Consider the following 19,688-nt stretch of genomic DNA (forward strand, 5'->3'; position numbering starts at 1 on the left):
ACCAATAGTACCCCAGCTAGGTTTTGGAATGTTATTTTTATCCCCTGCTTGCCTTCGATAATGAAGTTCAATACTTTCTCGCACTTATTCAGTCCATATACCTTTGTTTCTTCTTTCCGATTTCTCAGAAAAGCCGAATCATTGCACATGCTCTGATTTTTGGTAAACGAGTAGCCTTTTTTTCTCTCAAAGGAAAAAAAAACGATGAGGAGGAAGGTTCATATCCCTCTTTAAAGGCGGGGTGTCGCGTCGTCGTCTCTTGACGGCACTGTAGACATTATTTAGATTTTTATTTTCTTCCTCTGTTACTGTTAATGTCTTCTTACTGATTTGTTCCACTGTAGCGTTCAATTTTCGCAACGAATGGAACAGTTCTTTATGAGTTTTTATAGGGCGGGGCTGCTGTTTGCGTTTTTCAGTAACCTGTGATTGCGTCTTCAAGAATCCATTCAAGTTATCCGGCCAAGGTCTGGACCTGAAAGGAAAGAGAGCGGCAACCTAGAATGGAAGGGAACAGCAAGGCGAACTCTCGTGCGTAGGAATGATAATTTGCAACGAAGGATAAATGAAAGCGTAAGACTTGCCTGTCAAGCGCTACGCATTTCGAAGCTAGAAATCTGGGTTGCTCGTAAATGGCAAAACAGAGACGTCCTTTTGGTCCCCTTCTCTGTCTTTGCTACATTTGTGAAAGCTAAAGTGAATGTCTTCGACAAGTAAGGGACAAGCCCACGAATGAGTTCAATCGCTTCTCTTGAAGCTTGATAGGAATGTAAGCAAATGATAGCTTCAAGCAAGTGGGAAGCGTTTTTGAAGCATGCATCAATTCGTTGCCCTACGTCCGTTCAGACTTTTTTTTAATGTTTTCAATCACTTGATGCATGGAACCTCGTCTGTCTCTTAGACTGCGTGAAGCCTCGTCTGGCTATAGCTCTAAGTAACGCTTAATTCATCCAGACAAACAAAAATTACGTTAAGGATCATCGGGATAATATTATTTACCTGCAGGGACATGGATGATCGGGGCGGGGGGCGGGGGCTATAATAACGCATTGCAATCTGTCGCGACACATACAGCAGTAAAAAAAGAAAAAAAGGCAAGAAGGGGCCACCGCAATTAGGGGGCTTTATTATCGCAGTCGGAAACACCAATCTTTTTTATTTTTTTGTCTTTTTATGACAGTGACGACTTGGTTGAATTGCTTCAGTTATATTTAAAAGTACGCTTCAACTTAGTCCCAAAAGGCTTCATTTGCACGTTCTTTCTAAATTTGATTCAGCAAGCTAATTAAAACTCACTAGGTCATTCGGACAATCCAAAAAAATGCCACGCACGTTTCTCTGTCTGACACAATGCACGGTTGCGATTTCGTCAGCGCTACTAATTAAAAAAAACTTTGCTTCAGAAAAGTAGATACAAGCTAATGAAGAACAAAAATAGTACACAATTTTGAACTATTTAGCACAAGAAAGTTTGCTAGAATGCATAGATTCGATGTTATTTGGAAGAGCGCTGAAGGGTATTGCATAGAAAGTACCCCGATCGACGTAGTTACCCCACATGTCCCCGCAGTGCGAATAGCCTGTGCTTCTAAGCGCGAGTTGTTAGGTTCAAGCGCGGCCACAGCGGCACTTATATGTTGCGAAATGTGAAAACGTCAATGCACATTGTATCAATGTACGTTCAAACCCCCAATGACCCTATTCAATCTTTAGTTTGACATTATGAGCTTATAAATAAACTGTTCTTTCGTTTCGCCAATGTCTAAAAGTAATTTTACCTGTCAATCATTCTTCTCTCGCGTACATTGTGTAATGTGATGATTGCTATAAGAGTAAACATTTTATTGTATTAGTATTAATTTCATTGAGTGTCTTCGCTAGTCAGATATGCTCGGATGAACAGAAACATGAATCAAAGTTCAAGGCAGGGTTTACCGCATAATAGGGCACAGAAAAAAAATTGATGTTAAATCTACTTTTAAAGGCATTTCTGCGTTCCTGGTACACATCCTGTTCTCTATGATGCAAATAAAAAAAAAGCTTGTTACTTACCTACTCTAGATACAGTACGAGAACAGAACGGGGAAGGGTACGCCAAGCATCGAATATTGGAAATGCCTGGGTGGGGGCAGGTAACAATGAATGCAAGTATACAGCAGCAAGAGAAATAAACACTGTCACAGAAAACCATTGCAAAAGAGAAAAAAAAGTGTGCGAGAATATAGGATATGCGCCTTTCTACGGGAAGTTCAATCTATGTAATACATGGAAGACAGCAAAAGGGAATAAACTCCACTCAATCGAGGCCTTAGTTTGCGAGCTCTATAGACGACACCATGGGCATTATTTCTCCTACCTTGAACAGGAGCACTGTAGAAAGTTCCCGCTCGTGCATTATGCATCGAGGTTTTAGATGCGGAAGCATCTTATACTCGCGCCTTGTAGTGCGCCGTCCGCGCCGTCCGCACCGCTTCTCGAACATTCGACAGCTGACGCGCGCGCATGCGCCGTCGCGCCGTCGCCCACCATCTGTGCCGCGCGCGCTTCTCCTTCGAGAACATTCGACAGCTGACAGCGCATGCGCCGTCGCGCTGTATATATACTCAAGGTCGGCGCTCGCTCGCTCAGTTGCCGCTCGTCGGTTGGTTTGTACGGCGCGTCGACGTCCAAGGTCGCGGTGAAATGAATTCCAACGAATCCACAAACACAATGATCGACGTCCCTTCGACCAGCGCCGCCCTTTCGCATACGTGTGTACGTGTTCACTCATTTAACACCCCCTCCTACAACCACCTTAACCAATTTAGCCATCGACCCAAGTAGGTCGCAATTTAACACCCCATTTCACAACCACGTTAACCAATTTAGCCATCGACCCAAGTAAGTCGCACTTTAACACCCCGTTAACCAATTATATGCTCCGCATCCTCCTCAGTGTTCCCCCGAGGGAAGCTGCGGGCAATTTTTTTTTCTTGGTACGCCGCAATCACTAGCGCCAACGAACTTCGTCGACCACGAGACTGCGATTTTTCATTTCCTAGCAAGCCACTCTTCTCTAACTCTGGGGGCCCATAGCACATCGCAGCATAGGGCACTTTTCGTTCAGCTTTGAGCGCAAGCGAGCTCTTCTGAAAGAGCGCATTGGTCAATGTAGGTGCTGTCGGCTGTTCATGTACTTTTTAACTTCACGCTGTTCACCCAACTTCCGTTTCTGTACAAATAAATGAAAGCGCACATATTATATACGAAGCTTGGATATGCACGCTTGCACGTGAGCGATGACGCCTGCATCTTGATGCGCAGTTTGATGGCTGTACGAGCGAAGAGCCTTGGCTTTCTCCTACGCGGTAGACGCTTGCACCCGCTGCCTGTTGGATGATGAAGAGCCAGCCGACTCTCTTCAGCTTCGAGCGTGACGCATTCAGGGACAGGCTTATAGCATGTTCCATCAGCGTTCGACTTCGTCGATCTGCATGACATATTAGCAAATCAACCCGAACTCATGCTGTCATTCATTACGAGGAGGCAAGCCCAAAACTTACAACATATATTATTCTTATAAGCGCCTTAATCTATCTGCTTGTTTTCCGGTGTGTACGGGCGTTGCGGAACGCCCATGCCCTTATAAGCTTTGTAAAAAACTCCGTAATGTTTTGTGATCTGGCGCCTTGTCTCACGAATCTTATTACTTTTGAATATATCTGTCTAACTAATGCGCGCGACGTTTTATGTGCGTGGCCACCATTTGTGCGCGCCTGAGCTAGACGTAATTATATCGCTGATTCTGAAGGTCGTTCAACAGTGTACAGTGAGATAGATGCCCTTAAGTAAGCAGGCAGCCATTGCAAAGAACAAGACAGAGGCAGCACCCGTTTGTCGGCCAGCTGCTTTAACCTGGTCGTCGTCTTCCTTTTCTTCGCACTAGGCTCCTGCGTGCCTGAACACCGTTGTTCTTCATCATCACACTCGGCCATACCTAAGAACGCCCTGTATACGAACGCTTTGGTAGGTGATGCTGACTGCATCGCGATTGATGGTACCCATTACGTGTGAGCTTGGCTTGAACCTTTCCTGATGATGACTATGGCGGGTGGCACTGACAGTGTCGCGGTGGTCGAAGACCTCAGCCATGCTTACAGCCATGCTTACAGACTTTACAGGCAAAGTGATTTCATCTTCCTATGGTGGACTGAGCCTACTAGTTCGCAGTAGTCTGTGTTCTTTGAGAGGATGTAGCTTTACGTGAATTTTTTTCGGCGATGATTCTGGCGGATGGCCTCCACTGTTCGCGGGTCCTTTCCAAAACGCTGACCTTTATTCAACCACATGACAAGAAATGACATATCCGCTAACACAACCTGCTGCACCAAACGTGGTCGTCAGCGCATCTTGCTGCGAGTCGGGAGATGATTAGAAGTTCTACTATTAATGCGCGTAAGTAGGAGGTCAAGTTGCCCTACTTTTCTGCTACGTGGTTTTTTATTTTGCAGCCTTGTTATTTCAGGAATTCTTGACGTTCTCAAGGCCAAATTTATAATATGAAGAGGAAGGAAGATGTGTAGGATTTGTGCGTGTAAGAACTGCAACCATAATAAAGTGCGAAATAAGAACGGGTTTATTTGGCATATAACCAGGCCTCTTAGAGCACGTGTCCATAAAAAGAAACGTTTTTTTGCGAAGCGGCATTTTTCACCAGCATCACGCTTAGTTCACAGCTATAGGTTGCTGCTAAATTTAAGATATGGCAGAGAAGATACGGTAGTTAATTACCCTAAGCACGTACCGGCAACACAGCAGGAGTGAGAAAATTACCTACCACTTTTCAGGAGACATTCATTGTTCACGGAGGGCGCCCAGAGTACGTACTTGGCCTTGGCTTTACGCGATGCCAGTAGCATGCTCTTGACACGATGGAACAGCATAGTCTATAGATTTTCGTTGCATACCCAGTGCTTACCTGCAAAACATTGCACACCCGACGTTCAAAACATTGCAGCACGGGTGTTCTTGTGAGAAGTTCTTTAAGACTTCGACTATATATCAAGCACTCTGAACGTGAGTACCCCCTCCTCAACATCTCGTTTACTTGGTAAAGTTAGCTTTCTACATGTAACGTAAAGGATATACTGAGAAAAATAATCGTTGAATATTCGATGGAATCTCTAGAATCCCTAATTTTGACATAAATTCAGAGCTTAATATGAGCTTTCGTCTTCGGTTACTTCAAAGTGAGGGTGTTAAGAGTATTACGTCTTTCATTCCGAGTTAATTATATATACAAAATAGCGAAATCAATGCCATAGAACACCAGCTTTGTTATTGTTTTATTTTCAGATAACTATACCTTGCGCAGAGGTGAGGAGCACGTACACAGAGCTTGACGTAAGCAACTGTTTATTATTTTAAAGAAAATATCAAAAAAGAGAATAAGTTACATAACCGGAATTTTCTGTCTGAGAGCATCTCCGGCACTATAAATTTGCGCTGTATGCACAACGACAAGGTATAGGTACTATTGTTCGTGCTGATGCCCCAGGAGCATCCATTTCAACTGCGACAGAGCAATCCTTTCAGCCACACTAGGCACGCTGAACAACCGCACCCTCAAAGAGAACAAAATGTGGAGGCCAAGACCTAACCGTTCTGCAACATGAGCCCCCAAGAGGGCGTTTTTGTGGTTTCTGAAAGCAATCGGACCGAGCGACAAACTGTAATCGTTCGCGGATAATGTGGATATACGAGTTCTAGGATGATTCTTCAGCACCCCTACCCTCCTTCTTTATCTCTTCTGCAACAACCTCTCTTTTTTCAGTTTTACGTCGCTTTTTTGTCCTCTTAACTACAGCGCAGAAAACGGGAGTCTTGCTATGATCAATCTCCGTGTCTTTTCTTTAGCTTTTGCCCTAGTAAATGATTGATATGATTGATATGTGGGGTTTAACGTCCCAAAATCATCATATGATTATGAGAGACGCCATAGTGGAGTGCTCCGGAAATTTCGACCACCTGGGTTCTTTAACGTGCACCCATATCTGAGCACACGAGCCTAAAACATTTCCGCCTCCATCGGAAATGCAGCCGCCGCAGCCGGGATTCGAATCCGTGACCTGCGGGTCAGCAGCCGAGTACCTTAGCCACTTGACCACTACGGCGGGGCTTTGCCCTAGTGAAACCGATTATGATTATAACCGACTATAAGTGATTATAGCCGGTGCCCTAGGCTTCGGAAGTTTCGGCCATCTGGGGTTCTTTAACGAGCATCAAAATCAGAGCACACGGGCCTACAGCATTTTCGCAGCCGAGATTCGACCTCGCGACCTGCAGGTCAGCAGCCGAGTACCTTAGGCACTAGACCACCGCAGTGGGGCGATACATAAGAAAGAAGAACTAGAATACCCATGCGCTATTGAAAGCAGGGTTACCCACATTCTAAATACTGTATAAGATATTATTGGAAGAGACCCTAGCCATTTATCTCGGTGTTTGGCACTGACAGTCACAAAACTATGTTTGTGTGACACTGTGTATTTCTTCTTACAACTGTGTATAATTCTCGGCTATTATAGTTCAAGTCAAAATAAGCACATCATTGAGATATACTCCACCAGGTGGCACAAAAATCACAATTCCGTGAAGAAAACCACCTGCCTGTTCAAAGATCTCATTAGCTTGTTGTTAATAATTATTCTCCTATCTGAATAACCGTTATATCAAGCACTCTTACACTATAATATCATATGTACGCAATTGGACTTTTTAACACTTTTGCACAAATTTTACTACTTCGAAGTTTTGTTTTGAAGATTACTGAAACCGGAAGCAAGCACCGAGCGTAAGTGAGTTCAAGAGAGACAAGAATGTCACTCTGTGAATGGGCCACTTAAAAAAAATGCGTTCCTTGCCTATGCCATTCCTTTCTCGCCGTGCAGTTAAACGTGGCACAGGCGGGCTTCATGAATGGCCACATGCAGCAGCCTTTTGTTAAAGTGTTACAAATGGGCTGCTCGGAGAGCTTCACGTCTGGTTTACACAACTGAGTTTCCAGGAAATGTAGTCTTAATCGTGGATTAATCTTCACGCTAATAGCGCCTCCCAACCGAACCCTCAGCATACCTCATTTTCTCCCGGAAACCCTCGCACTGAGAGGATAGTGGAGTGCGCCTGTTCAGTGGGCGTGTCGAAGGAGGCGGCTTTGAACAGGTTTCTGGTTGCACCTGTGCCCATAATTTTCGGCACACTCACTCTAAATGCGAGGTTACTTCACAAGATTTTAGGTCAGCGAAAGAAAGTAGAACTCACTCAGACTGACTCAGGAAATATATCTCGCGCTTTGGACTCACTTTGACTCTTAATCACCAAAAATTTCTTGAGCGAAACTGACTCGGACGTACACTCCCAAAATTTATTTTCAGCAGAACAAACTTGAACTCAATCACGGCTTGAATTGAGTTTGTGTGAGCATGGGTGAGTCGACTCATCAGTGAGATCACCGACCTATGCACAGGATGCTGTAAGAGCTTAACGGATAGCCTGGGCTAATTCAGCGGGGGGTTATATGTGCGTCAACAAATTATATCCAGCGAAGAAATGAACTGACACAGAAAGCAGAGAAGATAGGAAAGCGACAATGCACCAACTATTCCAACAAGAAGGGTTATTAGAATATTATGTATGTTTGAGTAACAGCAACCATGCGCAAGTTTGAGTAGCAGGTCAGCGATACGCGATTATCTAAAGCGGAAGAATTGTAGCCCTCGCTTGACTTGTGCGTAAATGAACTGTCCTGTTCGAAAAAAAACGAGGAAAAACATTTTTACAGTGTAGCTGTCGATATTTATTCATTGCTGATGAAATTTAAACCTATCTCTCAAGCAGCATTGCGAAATAGCTCAAAAATAGAGTGTTTCAAGCTCCATATCCTTAAGCTCAGAGAACTACCTCAACCAAGATTTACTTCTCCGCTCGACCCCGATGAACAGCAACATAGAGAGAGCAGACACGAAGAGACAGGACGGGAGCAGAGTGGCTCAAGAAAAAAAAAAACAAGCGTTAAGGATATCGTACCTGAATTCAAGAAAAATAAATGGACGCGGGCTGAGCACGTAGCAAGTAGTCAGTTAATTGCTGGTTATTAAGGGTAGCTGACTGAATTTCCGCTTAAGACAAACGCGTAAGGGAGACGAATGAAATTAAGTGTGAAGATGAGAATAAGAAGTTCGCAGCTATAACGCGGAAGCAGACCACATGAGACAGGGTTGATTGGCGGATCATGGAAGAGGCCTTTGCCCTGCCGTGGCCATGGTCAGGCTCACAACAATGGTGAACAAAACATTATGCATAGAAAGTGTCAGTCTGTTCGTGCATGCTTTCAATGCTTTTTGTCAAGTTCATGATTTCGCAACTGAACTGAATTTGATGCAGCCTAGGCAACTACAAGGTATGCCAGACTAGCGAGCATACGCACACGGACCATCTTAGCAGTGACTGTCGTCATGTTTGGACACAGTAAACAGAAGCATGCGCCGGCCCTTAGGTTGAACTGGCTTGGTCGTTTACTAGTCAGTCTTTAGATATTTAGAACATTCTTTGTTCCAGCTCGTATTATGTAAGTTTTTCTTTTTACTATTAGTAAACTACCTGCACTGCGTAGGCTGATGATGCAGGTGAGTTTTAGTGAACTAGTGCCCTGAAACCCACGATGTGAGTTTCGTTAGGCCGAGTGAGGCTACCATTCTACAGCACCCTATTTTGCCATCGAGAGTGTAGCGCTCATTACCTACTGCTATCAGAGGGGTACTTGTTGCGATTAACTGAACCCATTTGTTAGTACAAATAAAAAGAAAAAAACTTTCGGAGCACTAAGGTGGCAACAGTAAAACAATAGAATTATATCACCAAATTTGTGCTAGTTCAACAAGATTTTGTTAATAGCGGGCCACATGCCAGCCGCACAAGCACATCTCGTGAATGTTTGCCAACCATATCCCCCTGGCCCCTCACTGTGTCTGGTTATAAATCATGTCCGTATCCAGATGCATACGCCTATGTGGCCATCACTGCTGGATCACAATACCGCCAGTGTGGACGAAGGCTAAAGTTGTTATCGGGTGATTTTTCAGGATCCTTCTGCGAAGAAGCCCTCCCTGTATACTTCAACAAGTTTATAACGCTGCGAAATATACGGACGGACGCACACAGGCACACGCAAGCATGGGCACATTTACCTTATGTTGATGGAGCACGAGAGCGCACGTCAAAAAGACAATTTTAATATGACAAACAAAATCTGAGAAGCCTGCTTGATCATTGCGGTATCCTGAGACACAGCTCTGCCGTAACAAAAACTCATCAGTGGGCTGGTTTTCCCTTACTCTTATAGAAAGTCCACTTCAATACATATGACCCCCACGAGAAAATATTCATGACAAATGTGTGGCTCGTTATATATTCAGGCTTGTCGCCATAAGTGGTGGCACATGGTCTCTCAGGCCAGCAACGCTTAATTCAAGGGGTCCTAAGGGAGAATTAGAGACATACTGTAGGCAAGGGAGTACAACGATAGCGATTGGAGGATCAACCACTACATCTCAAGAGACGTATTGATTTGTAGAACATTGTACCTATGACTTATACTGCGTTGTCCAGGACTGCTTGTAACAGGTATTTATTGTTATTTCTGTAGGGGGAGGCTTAGGGATAGTTTAAACGGTATTTACTTGACAGTCTTTGTTATCTCGCATTATCGACAATTTCTACAGTAAAAAGCAGATTGTCACAGTTCTCCTGCTTGGGCGATGCAATCTCTAGCTTCATATTCAGATGCAAGCAAAATACGCAAATCGTTTTTGTGAAACAATGGCTGCTGCAACAGTACTTGATTAACTTGAGAATTATTTTTGAATAACGCACTTCCGCCAAGCATATACCCCTAAAAGTACTTGCCTTTATAGAAGAGCCAAGAATGAAAATCAGTTGATCAGCCGAAAAACAGATCTTGAAATTTTGTGAACGCCACTTTGTATATCACAAGAAGCGCACATAGTTAACGCCTAATTAGAGATCATATGAAAATTTTAGGTATACTGCTACGTGTTTTGCAAGAGTATTGTGCATATCGCATATCACAGAACTGTGTGCAATGCAGAAATTTTGTCACCTTCACATATGAGGTAGGGTGAAGTAGACAAAATTTAAATGTTTTCTCTTTACTTAGTTTTATAGTTATAAACCCAGTATTTCAGTTCGCGTTATGTTCTAGAATTTGTATGAACTTTCATTTCGCATAGGTAAGACGCGCACAAAAGTCTTCATGAAGTAATTGGCACAGAATGAAGCAGTGTGATCGCTTCACAGTTTGAACCACTTGCTTGTTCTATGTGTGTAGCTCAGGAAGAACGTTGTTACACCGTGTGCCCTTTTCACCAGAACACGAGCCCAGCTTCCGCGTGCTGAAATGCACGCGAAGAAAACGAAAAAACTCAAACTTGCTGCCTGAATCTCGCACGAGAATAACTTTGTTTGCTTCCAAAAGCCTGTCGCGGGAATGAGTGCAGGTGTTTTTCACTTTCGTCATGCGTTGCTGCCAGAAACATTATCACGTGGTTATTACTTTTTGTGTTCCCGAACTTCAAAAGGCCATAGCACGTCCCCTTACAACTTTAGAGCGGAAATTTGTGTCAAGCGTATAGAAGTTTGAACCCGCTCTCGGTAAAAATGATGGCGAAACCCTCAACATCGGCAATAATTTTTTTTTTATTTTATATGCCCGGGCACATTGCCTTTGACGTCCAAGACATAGCTCACCAGGCGAGCAGGCGAAAATTGAGCTCAAACTTTGTCGCATATAGGCAAGTTTGTTGCTTTCTCTCATTGCAGTAACCTTGAGCCAACAAAAGAAAACGTCAGTAGCAAAAGAACAGCTGAGTACAAGGGTGTGACTAGAAATGCAAGAATGAATGAAAATAATGTTTCTGGCTAAACTAATAAGTGTAGGATTGCTTATATGAACATATTCATCGTCACATGAACATATTCCATTTTGATAGCTGTGCTGCTATTGCGAGTATAGCGTTGAAGTAATATTGGACAATGTAAAAAAAAATGTGGGTATCGTTTCGTTTCGCAAGTCACTGTAGGCGATGCATTCTGCGGCGCTAACAGGCGCGCGTCTATGAAAACTTTTAGCCAGTATAACTGATGACCTTAACTAATGCCAATATAACTAAGTATACTCATAATTACAACTTATTAGCTGCGTTTATACTAAGGTGGTTTTCCCAACGTATTGTTTTTCCGAGGAGTATGGCTAATTACGACGTCGAGGTATTGGTTAGGGCGTTCGGCTGCTGAACCTGGTCGTAGTTTCGATAAAGGGCTGTGCTGATAGCATTTTGTATGAGGGCAGAAGTGATAAAAGCCCGTGTACTTTGATTAATGTTCACTTCTAAAAACCACAGGTCATCGAATTTTCCAGAAATCACCACGACATGCCTTAATTTTATGTCAAATTTCAGCACCCGATTTTTTTTTGGTAAATGCAATACTATTGAGAAATAACGCTCTGTCAGTCAAGAACACAGAGGTAAGTGCAAAGAGGGCATTCATCTGATATACTTACCCAATTCTTGATTTATTTCAGCATTGAAAGGAGAAACGAACTCCAACATGAAGTAGTAGTAATGTAGTAACTCGTTTCAAGTACAAGCAAACGTAGAGCATTTTAGCGTGTGTTATGAAATAAACATAAAAAGGCGCGAAAAACTCACCGCAGACAGAGGAGAAGAATCTCTTGAGCTTTCCTTGTTGCTTCATTTTATAGCACCGAGAATTGCTCACTTTGAAGGCATCAGCCGTGCGTGTGTACGTGCTGAAAATAACGCACGCGTAGTTACATTTCAAAAAAAAAAACTTTGTGGTGGTTGCGCTATTCTGAGACATTATATATTAGCGTTCCCAGGTGCAGTAAGAAGGAAAATGGGAAATCATAAAATACGTAGAAGTGTGAGCAAATGGTTTTGGATTCCTTTACACGAAAGCATTTACAATGCTTTTTAATATATCTGTTGCTCCACTGGGCAAATTTATGCTGGTTTTGATGTTTCAGGGAACTTAGCACGTGTCAGGCAAAAAGAAAAGAAAACTTTTTTTATTTAGTATATCCGTAAACTTGTATATTTGCTTTACTTTCGAAATGTCTTACATAATTTACGAAATGCATCCCAAAATAGACGTGGGGGGGTCGGGCCCTTCTTGGGCGAGTCTAAATGTGCCCTATCGTACATTTCAGTGCAGCAGGTATGACGAATGTCTAGTTACATGAAACTACGTCTGACGCACACCCTTGTTTTTTTGTTGTTTCTTTTTTGAAGAGACAGAAGTTGGGGGTGCTATTTGTTCATCCTGCAACGAAAGCTTCCCATTGCGAAAAAGTGGAGAGTTTACACGATGGCGCATGCGTCTCGTCTCTTGTATAGTACAGTTGTAAGTAGGCAAACACAAAACAATCAAAGAAAGCTAAATACTGCGAGGGTCGGTGTTTGTGGAAGTAGGCAAATGGAACAGAAAAAAAATGGCAGCATATCCACGCACTGAATGATTGAGAGTGGGGCGATGCTGGGTCCGCATGCCACTGCCGCGCCGCTTCGACCTCTCGTTGTCGCACTGCAGGGTCTGTATATCTTTTGTTATATTTACCTCATGATCAAAACAACTTTAAAAAACTGAAGGCTCATTTTTTTCGCCATAATGAACAAAACGTCAGTGTCAAGCTACCTAATAAGAATTGCGTGCTCTATTTTTCGAAGCTTTGTTTGAACATCGTGATAAAGATTACTAGCTTTCCTGTAAAAATGTCAGCATTGGCAAAGAAATTGCAATTCTAGTTGCATTGCAAAGAAAGACACCGAAGAGTAACATGAAAGGAACCGGAACGCTTCGAACATATTTTACAGAAAAAAGGTGGCGAAAGAAGCCTTCAAATACACGAAAGGTATGGAGTCTTCTCTGTACCTTAAAACACAGTACATCTAACATGCATATCACCATAAAACACACGTGTCTGTTCAGTGCGACAATATGCTTTCAACGTTCCCTAACATCTGCGTCACCTTCGATGTTTTGAATGTTTCATTCACGGTTGATTGGTGCGCGTGCGTCAGAAGGATTCTCTTTAAAGCGAAATGCGGTCAAGTGGTGTTAAGCTTTCAATTCGTACCCACCAATGACGCGTAATTGACAACTAACAAGGTGTCTACTTCACCTGAGAGAAAATAACTATTATGTGGTGTTTATACGAATGATTTACCACAGTCTAGTGCGGCTGCTGACAGTGACTATGTTCTGTCAGAAGCAGCGCATAGTAGGTTAGTTTACCTCGGCAGACCTCGCTAAAATCAACGAAATTGTTCCATAGTAGTTAAACATTTTAATATACCAACTCAAACAGAGAGTCAAAAAGTATTAAAAAAGTGGTCGCAATTTTTGAACATGGCCAAAAGTCACCCTAGGGGCCCTAAAACATTTTTACGGAGCTATAATAGTGCATTGGCTGAAAATTGTAAACATGCCTTCTTTTTTCTGTCGCTTAACACAAAAGATAGCGGCGCCAGGCTTTTGTCACCAGAAGAACATCTAAAAAAATATTAAGAATCAGCTACAATCTGATATTGCACCCCAAAATGCAAGCCCCACACTGGTTCGTTCCATAGATCATTAACTGCAAAAAAAAAGTCACAAACTTTTATTAGCCTACTTTGTATTTTTATATATAGTTATATGTTTCAATGAATAGCGCTTTTGCGTTGCATGAAAGAAAAAAAATGAAGGAGGCAGTTCGCCACATACAAAATTAAAATCTATACGACCGCTGCACGTATCGCATTAAGACACGGCATCAACCAGCGTTCCAATATCGGGAATTTCAAATACATTTTCTCTAAGACGAAACTTGCCGACACAGAGGAACCGCGTCACCCTTTAACAAAACACACAAAGCAGTACGGGCTTCGAAAAGTCACCGGTTTCTTATTTCTGTCATGTTACATAATGTTGTCACGCCGTCGTGGCTGACGAAGGCAAGATTTTTTTTCATTATAAAACTGTTTAGTTGGCCAACTTGTGACTGCAAATTCATAATCAGACCAGAACAATAAACACTGGTACTAATAACGGAATACAGATCATCAGCCGTCGAACAATTGATTATTGTGTACACGCGCCGTCTTTTATACATCACGCGTCGAACTTTCCAGCCTAAACACTGGTGGCCGAGCAAGCTCTGGAATAATCTTGAGTGTTCGTGTTCTGCGTGCAATCTTAACAAAATGATCAACTAAAAGAGTGATTTTCTCGAACACTGAAGCGCAATCTGCGGCGAATTCTGCTCACAGTTTTTGTGCGTTTAAATCAACCACATCAAAATAATCCGCGCCATGGTATATGGAAAATTGCTTCCCCCAACTAAACACTTTAATACGTGCTGGTAGTTACACCTACTTAGTTTGAACTAATTTGATGTTGCCGTGGCCGGCGCCAGTTGTAATGCGGTTTGCGTTCTTACAGTATTTTTCAGTTTTTGATATTTCGATTCGTATAAACGGGTCGTCTTAAAATGAAGCAGCACGCTTTGCAGGGAGAAAACTTTGTAAGACTTGCTCACAAAAGCGGGGGAGGGGCATACCAGTATTTTTGTATCTTTTAAAGATATTTATTTTCCTCGCAGCCTGTAGTCTTTTTTTGTGCGCCTTTTAATTCGTGAATAAGCTGCGCCCAAAATGCAATAAACGATCCTCTTGATTCGGCTGGTGAGAATGCGACAGGAAGCCAAATTTTGCCCGCGCGAAGGAAACACAAAGGCAGCCTTTTGGAGAGCTCCTGCTCGAAAAAGCCCATCTGCAAAAACGCGCACACGAGAATGACGAAGAAGGAATCTCATTCTCGCTTATTGCGAAGCCTTCAGCGCCATATACTGGTACAACACCCGTGGGTGATGACCACTTCTCTTCAGTAAGCAGTTGTCGTCAAGCGGCTTCTGTTCCCTAGCTCTCCTCCTGACTGATTTTTTGTAGGGTGCATTTTTTTTATTTCAGACTGCAACATTAGAGTATCTAAACCCATATTGAAATGGCAACGCGGATGTATTTTCTTCGCTACAGAAAAGTGGAAGCAATAAAAACACGTGCAGTTAGTGAAAATGTGTTTAAGAATTTCTGTTCTGATGAAAATAAATATATTGCGACAGAAATTTATCTTAGAGGATTAAAAACGGGTGCTTACAAATAGCGACATTTGCAGCTAACGTTTTAAGAATACCCCCAAAAACGCGGATTTCAGTTTAGGTGTTCTGAATATTTCAAATATTTCTTCAAGAGTGACAGCACCACTTTTGTTCACTCAGCGCCACATATAACTGCGAAACTTTAGGCAGTGTGGGCTTAGTAGCTACGCTATGAGTGAGCTGCTCACTACCATTTTCTTTTTTTGTTTAAACAAAACTGAAGCTGATTTCTCTGGCTCACTTTCGGATAGCCGCCAATGCTAAACGAAGTAGCAGCGTTTCTTCTAATACATTGAGAAGCCTGTGCTTCTGGAGTTAGGCATGATGCCAGTGGAGTCAAGGGGAAATGTGCACGAGTAGCATATGTGTAGCCTTTACGCAACACAGCTCATCTTCGCGAGTTCCCTTGACTTTGTAAACGCAGAAGTAGCAGCAAGCAGGTGATTTGACTGCAGCTCAAGCCCCAGATCAGAGAAATTGAAATAATTTCTTGATTTATTTGCTTCAACGTCTGCAGGTTTTCGCTTTCAAATCTTTGCCACTACAGCCTTACGATCTTTGAGATTTTTGCAGCAGGACGTTACGCCATGGACGCCAATAGTACGTGCGGCCGGTTAGATTTCTTGCTCAAGCTTCCGTACTAGACGTCTGAAATACGTTCTGGTTGCGTGCAGAAAATATGTGAATTTTAGAAACACCACAGCTAAATACGCTGTAATGTTGCTTAATTCATACTTACATAGATAGCGCTTTTATTACATGCGTATGGGGATGTATGCATTTTTTTCATCCAGTTTATGACGCAGTGACTGCAATAAAAATTATTGCTCATGTGAACCTTGACCTTAGGGCTGCAACGCAGAGCATGTAAATTCAGTTATACAAAAAATAATTGGCGGTTTCATTCAGGCAAGCCAGCAGTGATGGCGATACATTAGATACCTTACACATAACAGAACCAGAACAGTTTCTCAAACATTGACTTTATCGATCCCAGGATTCTATTTTCTAACCCACTTGTGACTTTTGCAGATCGCGTCACGAATATTTGGCCCTGTATTGCTATCAGACGCTTTGCAGGACCCTCGGTAGAGAACGTTGAAATTTGTTCTTCATTAGATTGGCGTTTCTTTTGCGTGGAACGTGGAGTTGCCTGAAAATGCAGCAAGAACGTCTTCACTGCTTTACAACTGCATAATGTAGTGCAAGAGAAAGCATTTCACCCATCCACTGCCTGATAGCACTGAAAAAATAAATATAACTATTTTCAGGTAGGCGTTAACCTATTCGGTTTATTCAAAATTTGAAGTGAAAAGACAAGGGTAAGGTGAACTCCCCAAGACGTTATTCGTGAATGCACGAGATGCGCGCACCTTATACAATGTTCGCAGCCACGCATATGAATATGTTCAACCAATGCCAATAGATCTTCTAAGGCATTTGAGTATCGATATATTTACGACGTTTACCTGCGCGTGTAGTTCCTGCAAGCTTATTTTACTACAGCGTTGTGATACATCCATTACTTAGAACTCACACAGCACAGATGACATAGACACGTAAGAACTTATATAAATACCAGCGAGATAAAATTGCGCTGATTTTGGCACTTTGTCATGCGAGGGGTAATGCGTAACAAGAGAAAAAGTTTGATATCGCACTCGGTGTAAAAGCTGCCGCAAGAACGGCAAGTGATTCGAATGCAGCGGCTGGGATTTGGATCTTTACCAACCTGCGTGGTACAGGAACCTGATGCTCGCTTAGTAAGCAGCAGATTCCCGATGATCGTGTTACTTTGACCTTTGGTGGGGAGCCGCGGAAACCTAAAGCATAGCCTGTATTCACTATCATTTGTTGTTTTTTTATACGGCGACGAATGGGAAACTTACCTTCAGTCGCGCGTTGAAGCGAGAACAGATTTAGACTAGGTTGGAGTCTCATTTTAAATCGCTGACAAGACGGCCACCCTCGAATTTTCGTATTTTTTCATCATGACACGTTACTTATCTTTTATTCACTTAATAAAGTTTGTCTTTTTACGTCACAGGTTTCAGCAGTCTAAAGAGAAAGCACTTTCTTGAAAAGTTTCTGGCTGAACAAAAGCTCTACGAAGTCAACACTTCTTGTAACAGTTTTGTTTTTTTTGTTCCCGATTTTCTTGTCTCTGCCGAGTAGCATTTAGGCATTTATTTATGTGCGGACTAGGCTCCGGCAAATTCCAGTGTAAATCATTCGCTTTTCCTTGTTGAACAAAAATAAATATAAGAGGTGAAAGCAACGACTAGCAACTTAGTGGTCACTTGAGATGCCATGTTGTAGGCTGGCCGAGTCAAAGACTGCTGATGCGTCGTCATTCAGTAAATAGTCGACAATTGATTGATTTGTGGGGTTTAACGTCCCAAAACCACCATATGATTATGAGAAATGCCGTAGTGAAGGGCTCCGGAAATTTCGACCAGCTGGGGTTCTTTAATTTGCACCCAAATCTGGGTCTACAACATTTCCGCCTACATCGGAAATGTAGCCGCCGCTGCCGGGATTCGATCCCACGACCTGTGGGTCAGCAGCAGAGTACCTTAGCCACTAGACCACCACGGCGGGGTGCGAAATAGTCGACAAGTTAACCTGTTCACAAACTCACCCTTCATGGCGACCACTATTATTGTTTTGGTTGGGCACTGTGTAGAAGAGCAAGACGTTCCTCCCGAAAATTGGCAGGCCCCCTGCGTGCTCTGGTCAAGGCCACTCTGTCATTGCTCATGAAATATTGGTAATTATGCTGTATTTCGGTCCACCTCTCTTGATCTCTCTTGAGGGGTAAAGGCCTCCTTTAACAGAACTGGTCGTGCCTGGGCTTTGGTGTAGGCTCTGCGGAGCTCCATTCCTTAAACTGTACTGAGAGTAATATAGGCGACGTTTTCCTAATAGAGGGCTCCGAAAATGATTACCATCTGGTGTTCTTTAAAAAGCACTGACATGATGAATGGACTCATCGATGGATGGAGGGACAGACGCACAGACAGATACACAGACGAACGCATGCATAGACAAGCGCATGAATGGACGAGTGGATGAATGCACGCAGACTGACGCATGGACGGATGCTTCGCTCTACTAAAAATAATTCCCTCCTTGGATATGCTGTGAATTTTTTCCTGTGTATTTCCACTCCTCTTACTTGAATTCTTTTTTTAAAACTGTCTGTATTGCATTAGTTATTTTTCATTGTTTTATTGTTGCTCGCACTTGCTCTAAGAATTCATACTTGCTCTGTGGCACGTTAAATAAATGTATATAATATTCTTATTATTATTGCGATGATGTTTATTCAAACAGAGGAGTCGCAACGAGGTCGCAACGGAAAATGAGCGTACGGCAAGTCTGGCAAAGCGGCACAGGTTCTCGCGCAATCAGAGCGCGGGGTTTTTTGTTCTCTTTGGAAGGCGAATACCCGTTAGTGCATATGCTTCACTACAATACCCCCGGGGTGAAGAGTAGCCATCCTGGCGACTCAGGGAGTAGGCACAATGAGGGGGTCGTAGTAGGGCTTGAGACGGTCGACGTATATGGTCTCTCGTCCTCGACGGCGCGAATCTGCTGATTGTGTTAGGGGCTCGATGATGTAATTCACCGGCGAGGTTGCGTCAATGACACGGTATGAACCATGGTACCGGGCCAGAAACTTAGAAGAAAGGCCAGGAACGTGCATGGGCACCCAAAGCCACATAAGGGAGCCAGTACAAAACGTAGGCGCTATGTGATGAATGTCGTCATGTCGGGTCTTTTGTAAACCTTGAGCCTCACTTGTACTTCCAAAGTACATATACTAAAACTGGAACGATACAGAGCCTCACTTGTCATAGACCGAGCCAACTGACGGCAGTCTTCAGCGTATATGGCGACTTCCGAAAGCGGGGAGCACTCCGATGCATCAGGGCGGCGCGGGAGTATAGTGTCGAGTGGGTGGGATTGTTCGAGGCCGTACAACAGAAAGAACAGGAAAAAAACGGTAGTCGCTTGCGTCGCGGTGTTGTAAGCGAAGGTAACAAAAGGTAATACAGCATCCCAGTTAGTGTGGTCGGAGGAGCTGTACATCCTCAGCATGTCGCCAAGTGTGCGGTTGAACCGGTCAGTGAGACCATTCGTCTGTGGATGGTATGTGGTAGACTTCCAGTGGATGATGTTGCATTCAGCGAGAATACCATGGATGACCTCCGACAGGAACACTCGACCCCTATCACTAAGGAATTCCCGTGGAGCACCATGGCGGAGAATGAAGCTCCGCAGAATGAAGAGTGCAACTTCGTGGGCAATCGCGGCCGGTAGAGCTTCAGTTTCAGCGTAACGTGTCAGGTGATCGACACCGACAATAATCCACCGGTTTGCAGAGCGACTATGGGAGGGGGCCATAGAG

This window comes from Rhipicephalus microplus, chromosome 4, assembly GCF_043290135.1.
Source record: "Rhipicephalus microplus isolate Deutch F79 chromosome 4, USDA_Rmic, whole genome shotgun sequence".
Lineage (NCBI taxonomy): Eukaryota > Metazoa > Arthropoda > Arachnida > Ixodida > Ixodidae > Rhipicephalus > Rhipicephalus microplus.